This window comes from Labeo rohita, unplaced genomic scaffold (assembly GCF_022985175.1).
Source record: "Labeo rohita strain BAU-BD-2019 unplaced genomic scaffold, IGBB_LRoh.1.0 scaffold_375, whole genome shotgun sequence".
NCBI lineage: Eukaryota > Metazoa > Chordata > Actinopteri > Cypriniformes > Cyprinidae > Labeo > Labeo rohita.
Window position 1 is genome coordinate 56,899 of NW_026129293.1, and position 9,870 is coordinate 66,768.

Sequence of the window (9,870 nt, forward strand, 5' to 3'; positions counted from 1 at the left end):
TTGATTAAAGTAACATAAACGAAATACAATTCACTTATTCTGATCGCTACTTCATGACTTTGTCAAAGCATAATCAAAACCACAAAATCTCATTTTTTCTGGTTTGTCTGACTGTTGTAACTCAATTACAACACCCAAACAAAATCTAATATTAAGAAGTTACTGGTAAAGAGCTAAACTAATGCTAACACTCACCACTATAATGGCGACTTACAAAATTAGATTTTCTCCTTTTGGTGATTCTGCTTATTAACATCAGGCGTCTTTAATAATGGTCAATCATCACTCAATGAATCACTTAATTACCTCATTAACTCTAACACTGCTTCAGTGTTCATTTTAACACTCTTGAGTATGGACTCAAACTCCCAGGAGAGTTCATTTAACACTGGGCTTTTTGCTGTGTAGACTTAACCTACTTTTTTTTTAGTTTGTCTTAGCTGATAAATTCAGGTATTCTTTACTCAGACATATAGGATAGAATCTACCCAAACAAACTGAGTGCAAATTGTTACATCAGTTTACACCATTATATTGAGTAGATTCTATAGGTTGCTTTTACAGTGTATTCAAGTACATTATCCATTCCATTTATTAAATTGACAAGATACAAGCTTTCCTGTGCAGTAGCTGATAAAGCCATGTACTCAGCTTCACATGTGGATAAAGCAACAGTTTGTTGTTTCTTTGACTTCCAGGAAATAATAGGTCCACTCTCAGACAAACTAAAACAGTAGCCAGTAACACTACGCCTGTCATCTAGGTCTGCTGCCCAGTCTGCATCACTATAGGCTACAAGTTTAAGATCTCCATTTTTCTTGTAACACAATTCCAGGTTCACAGTGCTTTTCAAATACCTCAACACATGTTTAGCTGCAACCCAATGTTGTTCTTTTGGTACAGACAGATATTGTGACAATCTACTAACAATAAAGCTCAAATCTGGACGAGTACTTGTCATTAAATAAATCAAACTACCCACCACTTCACGATACCTCTTTGGGTCAGTAGATTCACCATCATTGTCAAATTTCATTTTCATTTCACATGGTGTTGACCTTGGTTTGCAGTGAGTCATGTCAAATCTCTCCAAAATTTTTGTAATGTATCTTTTCTGGTTCATTTTTATTTCACCATTCACTTGTATAAAATCAATACCCAGGAAATGCCTAAGTTTTCCAAGATCTTTAATTTTAAATTTAACTCCCAATGTTTCCTTCACATTCTTGAGTATTTGACTATCACTCGCTGCAATGATAAGATCATCAACCCAAATGATCAACATGACTCTTTCTTCATCAATTTGTTTACTGTAGGCACAACAGTCAGCAGAATTTTGAACAAAACCATTTTCAATCAGAAAATCATGCAACATCTTATTCCAATTTCGTCCTGACTGTTTCAGACCATACAGTGACTTATTTAACCTACACACCAATTTTTCTCCTGTTTTTAACTTAACCTCGAATCCTTCAGGCTGTTCCATATACATTTCACAGTCTATAGGAGCATGCAGATATGCAGTCTTGACATCCATTTGATGTAATTCTAAATCATACTGAACTGCAAGCTGCATTAAGACACGTACAGAAGTCATATCAGCAGTAGGTGAAAACGTCTCGTTGTAATCAATACCAGGCACTTGACTATAACCTTTTGCTACATATCTTGCCTTATAGATAATTTCATTAGGATTTTCTTTTATGGTGTAAACCCATCTACCCCCCACTGCATTTTTACCTTCAGGCAAAGTTGTCAACGTGAAGGTATTGTTCTCTATAAGAGAGTCCATCTCCTCCTTCATGGCTTTAACCCACTGCTCTGATTTTGAGGAGCTCAATGCTTCCTTCAGTGTCTGGGGGACATCACATGCAACACGATAGCAATAGTCAATATTTGTTAATGCCTGATCCTCAACACCTTTTATCTCATAATCATAGTCTGTATAGTACTGAGGAGGTCTCCTCTCTCTCTTTGGATATCGAGCACTCTGACTGCTCTCACTTTCACTTTTTAAGTCGGTTTCAACATCACACTCTACTTTTATTTCTTGTGGGATTACCTTAGTCACATCAAGTTTTGGTACCTGAGTTTCAGCTCTCTTCCTATGTTCAAAGTGTTCATACACATCCTCTGTTTGAGTATCACACTCATTAGTACTCTTTGTAACAAACTTTACCAGTCTATTTTTGAGTACTTTCCCTGTGTCTGGATAAAAGACAAGATATGCTGGACTATTTTTATCATAACCAACAAATACTCCCTTCTCACAACGAGTGTCCAACTTTTTCTTGTCATATTTGTATGCATAACATTCTAACCCAAACACTCTCATTTTGGAAAGGTCAGGTTTTTTTCCAGTTACCAGGTAATATGGAGTTTGTCCAAGACGCCTATTATAGCATCTATTTCTAATCACTGCAGCAGTTTGTACCGCATACGTCCACAGCTCTTTTGGTAGTTTACTCTCAATTAACATACATCTTGCCATTTCAAACAGAGTTCTCCAAGCTCTTTCAGCCGTTCCATTCTGATGGGGTGAATAAGGAGCTGAGGTCTCATGTCTAATGGCATTTTTACTAAGCAGTGACTGAAACACAGAAGATGTAAACTCTGTTCCATTATCTGATCTTATACATTTGATTTTACCATACGGTGCAACATCAGCAATGAACCTCTCTGTGGCTCTAACAGTATCACTCTTAGTTTTCAGAAAATAAGTGAACACAGCTCCTGAATAATCATCTGTGAACGCTAAGGCAAATCTGAAACCATCTTTTCCTGCTGGTTCTATAGGACCAGCTAAGTCTGCATGGACAAGTTCAAATACATCTTTTGCCTTCTCATCTGGATCTCTATTTCTGTTCTGAGTAAATTTACCCTTTACACACACTTCACATTTCAAATTGGACTTGTCAGTTTTACCTCTGATTTTCATCCCATCTGTAACACTCTCCAACTTTAACACATCGTCATAGTTACAGTGACCTAATATTTCATGCCATGTCTGAAGGTCATAGCACACATTACACTCATCAATCTCATTTGTAACTGTACTTAAGTAAAACAATCGATCATACATATGAATATCAAAAGTTGTACCATTTTTGTGGATGAGCCTATTCTGTCCTTCCTTAAAGATGACTGTCGCTCCGTGCGCAATTGCCGCTTTAACGGAAAAAATGTCCTGGGAAAATGACGGCACATAAAGCGCCTCCATCAACATCATGTCCACAATGCGGCCTTTACTGTCTCTCAAGCGCACTTTAGCGGTGCCTTTCTTCATCGCAATACCGCTAGCCCGCTCTCCATCAGCCAACTCCAGAATATGACTCTGAGGCTTGAAACTTGAATCAAACTCCTCGAACATCCCAAGATCTGTGACAATGTGCTTAGTGGCTCCGGAGTCTACCATGAGGCCTTTCATTTTTACTCTGCCGATCGGATCATTATCCACCTGCTCCACCTTGAATGCGAATGTGTGGTCCTCCTCCTCGTCCACTGCTTGCTTCACCTTATCTCTCTTCCTCCGCCGACAGTGTAAATCTTTATGCGTGGCGCTTTTACAGAAACTGCACCACTGTCTCTGCTCCACACGCTCCCCAGCAGCTGACGTGCACTCCGCGGCTTTGTGGCCTTTCTGGCCACAGTTGTAACAGGTGAGTTTCACACTCCAGTTGTCTCTTCCTTTGACTCTCATCACGCTGTCCTCACTCAAGCCAGCCGAACCAAACTTCTCTGTGCTCTCATAGCTCCTCAGTTTTGTTTTAAAATCGGCAAATGTTAACGTTTCATCACTTTGTGTAACGTAAACAGAGAATGGTTTAAATGCGTCAGGCAGACCCTTTAAAATCATTGCGGTCAATAAGCCGTCACTCAAAGTCTCTCCTGCATTCCGCAGTGCTGTAATGGCAGTCTCTGCACGAATAATATAATCTGTAACGGTTTCATTCACACCTTTCTGAAGAGATGTCAGCTCTGTATACAGACTTATCATGCGTGGCTTCCCTTTACCAGCGTAATGGTCTCTCAGGATCTGTAGCGCCTTCCTCCCATCGTCTGCGGCATCTCTCATTACAAGCGACAGACTCTTATCATCCAACAACTGAATTAAAACTGCATATGCCTCTTCATTTTTACTGGCATCTTCCGCCGCGCCCTTATCGTCCTCGGCGGGGGCTCCACTCAATATAGTAGTTTTCAGGTCGAGCAGACGCAAATGCGCCAGAAACTTTGTTTCCCACAGTTCATAATTCTTTTCGTCTCCGTCGAAACATAAACGGTTCCATCGGCTCCCAAACTCTTTACTGGGCCCATAACCTGTTGGCGCAGCCATCCTCAAAGGAGCTAGGAACGCCGGTTATCATGACGGAGGATTAAACATAAAACACACACACAAACAAGCTCCGTTTGGTCTGCGTGCACACCAACTGAGTATGAACAGCAACCATTTATTAATTGCACACCGGTGTATCACCACACCCACTTCTGAAAAACTAGGTCACAGGGTCAATTGAGAACACATACAAAGGATATAACTCAACATTATGGATGTTAAAGAGTGTAGTGTGTGAAAGTTAGTTTCCTAAGTCATGTCATATTTTTATTTTAGTGAGGAAACGGTTTCTTTTTTGGAGGCCTCTGAGCAAAATACGAGCGGCTTGCTGAGGCCATTCTTTGAATCCGCTCGAGTAGAACATTTCCTGAGGGATGAGGCGGTACTGTCATGAATCTGGTCGGTGACCTGCGGTCCGCTCACCACCAGATGTCGCTCTCGCTCTGTCATCACACACAGACTGTTGCTCTACACCCCGGACTACATCTCCCATTATCCACCACGCTGATTTTGCCATACACCTGTGGCCAATCAGCGGCCCTATTTAAGCCCCGGACTTTCACTTGGTAGTTACCGAGTATTGTGGAGTTGTAAATGTGGAGAACTGTGTTTGTTGCGTTTAACGCTCTCCTAGTGCTAGCACTGTTGCATAGTCATTCTAAGTTTCCTAGTTACCTAGTTTCCTGAGTTCCTTGTTTTCTAAGTTTCCTAGTCCCGTGTTTCCTAGGTTCCTAGTTCCCTTAGTTTTGTATTCTCGCCTGGATACCTTGTTTTGTTCTGTCTCGCCACCTGCCTTCCTGACTCTCACTCGTTGTATGGATTATCCCTCTGCCTCACGTCATGGACTATGTTCGCCGCTGATCGACCCACACCTGCCTAACGGACTACTCTTGTGCCTCGCCTCCAACATACCTGCTTGTAACTGTTCTGACCCTGCCTGTCTGACCATGTCATTGTCTCATCATTTTAATAGAAGCTTGCGCATGGATCCCCTCACCTCTCGTCTCCCTCTCCACATTACAGGTACATATTCCTCTCTTTGCGATGATGATGGAAGACGCCAGTTTGTCTTTCAAGTACACATATGACTTTGACGGCATAGTGGTGGAATTAAGTGGTGTGTCATGCTTGAAAGCTGGCTTACATTATTTGTTCGTCGGGAATGTGGATGGTTCAAGGGTTGCCAGTCACTGGCATCTCTTGAAAAAACATCTCGATCTGTCGCTTTACACTGCTGAGAGTGTGAATGCTCTAAAAAAATCAGTGGGTATTGTTCTTGCTTATGTGGATGGTGGGTACTTTTTGAATGCGAGTTGCCTGCCAGTCAATCCCAATCGAGCCCATCCGATGTTTCGCATTGAAATGATGGCTAAAGCCCATGCCATTGGCCTGCTTAATGCATTGTTTCACCATTTCTGTAACAGGCTGAGGAATGTTCCACCAGCTGATTTGGAGAGGCCGTCAATTATGAAAACAAACTTGAGCAATCCAGGCCGAATGAACATCTTGCATGAGGACCAGGAGTTCCTCCTGAAGTTGTTTCAAGAATCTGTGGAGACTGTCAACTGTGATGTGGATATGTGCATCGTTTTGTCCCTTACCAAATTTGGGCAAAAAGATGACCGCAGATTTGACCTTAGCACTCTGGTGGACAAGGCTGGGGTAGTCAGTGTCTCTTACCATGCGGCAGATGTCAAGACCCAAGTGTGGATCTGTTTTGGTCAAGAAGTGGATTGCAAGAGGTTGTGGGGTCACGTGGAATGCTGTATCCTGCCTATTCCATGAGGGAAACCGCCAATTACCAATCCAATCTGGACCATCTTCCTCTGGATGTGGACCAAACCCTAAAGCAGGTTCTGTGGGTCCCGGCTACCAACAGGTTTTAGATCCCAGTCACTTCTTTATTTTGTCCATGTTAGATGTTCTGTTAGAGACCATTCCCATGGTGGTCCCCTTCAGGGATAATTCGAACGGTCTCGGGCTGTACCATGTCATTAAGCCGATTGCTATGCATCTTAGCACGACACTTGACGACTTACCGGAGTCCAGGAAGGGCCAGGGAGGTTTCGAGAGCTGCTGGACAGCGTACCAGTTGGAGCTTGCTGTGGAAGAACTGTTTTTTGGGAGGTCGGTATGCAGTTCCTCCCAGCATTTCTCCACAAAGTGCCACAAACCCCAACAGCATTACTGCCATGAGAGGTGTCCTTGGGCTGGGACCGATAGGGAGTGCGAGTGTTGGCGAATCGCCTCCGCCCCTATACACATGGGTCTTCAACACAAGATGATCTTCAACATGCTCGTGTTCTGCAAATCTTTCCACTGACCGACAGCCTCCACGCCGGCATGCACGTTGTCGGTGAAGAACTAACACGAATACTGCTGTGTGACCTCTACCAGCGCAATGATCGTATTCCGATGCAGACATTGCGAGGACCGGACCGCCCTATTGGCAATTTAGTTGATTGTCGTACAATCTGAGAATTTTGCAGGGAGGTGTGTCAGCGGAAAGCTTTTGGCTATCCGCACGTGTTTGGATGAGCCCTGAGAATGGTCACAGAGATGAGCTACGACCCTGTACGTTGCCTCGAAGTCGGCGTGGCCAAGCTGAAGTTTTTCCCCAGCATTAAGTACTGGGACGAGAACAGAAATCTTAAAGCAAAGTGGAACTTCAAAGACTTCATCGAACTTCATCAACCGAGTCAGGTACCATCAGCGGCGGCCCATGCGGCCTCATACAGAGGGGATGTATGCACAAGGATTGAAGAGCAGGAGCTTTCATTTTCCTTAAACGTGAAGAAATACCGGGAAAGGGTCTACCCTGGCTAGAGGCCTGTATAGACCGCCTTCCGAAAGGCATGCCAAAGGACCGGCTAATTGCTGCCCTTGTGTTTCTGAGCTGCGTGGGAATGGTCCAGAACGGAGACTTTGTCTTCTTTCAAAAACTGGCTGAACTGGAGAAGCAGTTGCCAGTTACGCAACGCCATCTTCAAGAGCTGAGGATCTTATCTCAGTTAATGCTGATTCAGTCTCCTCAGGTTTTGGAGATTTCACGAATCCATCCCGTGCAAGATTGCTCCGCCCCCTGTAGTTGTAAGTACACCGGCTCGGCCTCGTGCTCCATTTGGATGAATGGGACTCTTGATAGATAGATGTGTCCAGGTCAAAGGTCACAGGACAGTTGACTTGCATCCACCATAGTGTGATTTTCTGCTAAACTTTAGGAATCCTTAGCAGTTTTTAACACATGCTGTTTACAGTGTCATCCAGGAGAGGGCGACTTATTAGGCCCTGTTTATTTCCTGGAGTGAATAGATAGATGGATAGATGGACAGACTGTGGTAATTATGTATCCAGGTCAAAGGTCACAGAACAGTTGACTAAGTGCATCCACCATAGTGTGATTTTCTGCTAAACTTTAGGAATCCTTAGCAGTTTTTACCACATGCTGTTTACAGTGTCATCCAGGAGAGGGCGACTTATTAGGCCCTGTTTATTTCCTGGAGTGAATAGATAGATGGATAGATGGACAGACTGTGGTAATTATGTGTCCAGGTCAAAGGTCACAGGACAGTTGACTAAGAGCATCCACCATATTGTGATTTTCTGCTAAAATTTAGGAATCCTTAGCAGTTTTTAACACATGGTTTTACAGTGTCATCCAGGAGAGGGCGACTTTTTAGGCCCTGTTTCAGCCCTGAGTGAGAAGCAGCAGTCTGCCATTACTGGAGATATACAATGTCAGTGCCAAAGAGGCATTACAAGTGTTGTGTTTTCTGTAGCACCAATGAGCACAGGAGTCTCCATAGACTCCCTACATCTGAGCCGCTGAGGACACTGTGGGTAAAGGAACATGCCACTTTTTTTGAAAATAGGCTCATTTTCCAACTCCCCTAGAGTTACACAGTTGAGTTTTACTGTTGAGAGTATAGTTCCTAGCCATATTGACCTAGAAAATCACAACTTTACATTTTTTGTTGGTCTTAGTACACTGTAAAAAATTGCACTGTAAAATAACAGTAATCTACTGGCAGCTGTGGTTGCCAGCATTATACTGTTATTTTATAGCTCTCTACCGTTAATTTACAGCTCTTCATTTTTACAGTATGTTACTGTTATTATACCATGTGGTAACTCATTTTATTTTGGAAACTGATTGCTTCAAACCATTTGAGTTTTTAAAAAAACTATTGTTTATATGGTGTTAGTACAGTGAACTTATTTAATTTGAGTCCCCTAAGAAGAAATATTTCTTAATATGAACCCACAAACACTTAAAGTGTAATAAAGAAGCAATCAACTTTTACTCAAATCTTTATAGATTGTCATTAACTAACAATAGCACAAATTTGTGTAATAAAGTGCTTAGTAAAGAGATTGTTATTATATCAGCAATTCCACAATTACTGTCTTTAAATAAAGCAGCAAAACATCAGTGTTTGTGGCTCATCATTGCCTGAAGCACAAGCTCTACTCTCCAGCACAATGGAGACCCACAAAACTAAATTAAACTGACAGATCTCTCTTGTACAAAAACACATCAGTTAGACACAATTAAATATTTACTCTCCTTACCAGTTAACGACTTTGCATAATTGTTTTTCTATGAACATTCACTAATATTTTAGTGAAAATAACTTGATTTGCTTGGTAAATCTGACTGTTATGTTTTACAGTATATTACTGTTTTTTTCTTGAATTAACGGTAATCAACTGGCAGCTCTGGTTGCCAGCATGTTACTGTTTTTCTACAGTGTGTTGCCGTAAATTAATTACAGTTTATTACTGTTAAATTACATTTCATGCTGGTTTTTTTTCCATCGTACATCTTTAACCCTTTAAAACCCACAGCAAAATCCTCAGTTTTAAATGAACACTTCTAATGTGTCAACACTACAGAGTGTTTGAGTAATACTGAATTAGTGCTGAAGTTAATGAGATAATTATATGATTGATCACGTTCTGATTGAGCATTAGTGATGAACACCAGCTGTTAACAAACAAAACTGCTGAATGAAAGAAAAACACAAAAATAACTGACTTCAGCCACAGCCTTAGATGACATCAACTGAAATAAAAGAAGACATCAAATCTCTCAAGATCTGATTCAACTCCTAAAACAGCATTACCAGCTTCACCTATTACCACACCGACTTTATTTCTGTCAGACGTCTACAGAAGAGAGTTGCAGAGGTTTAGGTTTTTTTTTTTTCTTTTACTACCACGGTGGAGATCAGTGTTTACTTTAGTTGGGCTGTTGAACCTTGACATTTTAAGGTTAATTTTAGTTTAGTTGTTGTAACTGTGTATGTTTACAACATGCTTGTTATGACAAAAAATAAATAAATAAATAAATGACTACAAAGAAATCTAGAATTGTTTATGGTTTGGTAGTAACACAGGTTTTATCCAGTGTCTTTTCTTTTATTAAATATTGATGTGAAATTAAAAAAAAAAAAAAAGAACTGGGTATGCAGATGTAAAAAAGACCACTCATTTAAAAAAAAAAAGAAATTGGTATAATATAGATACAAACA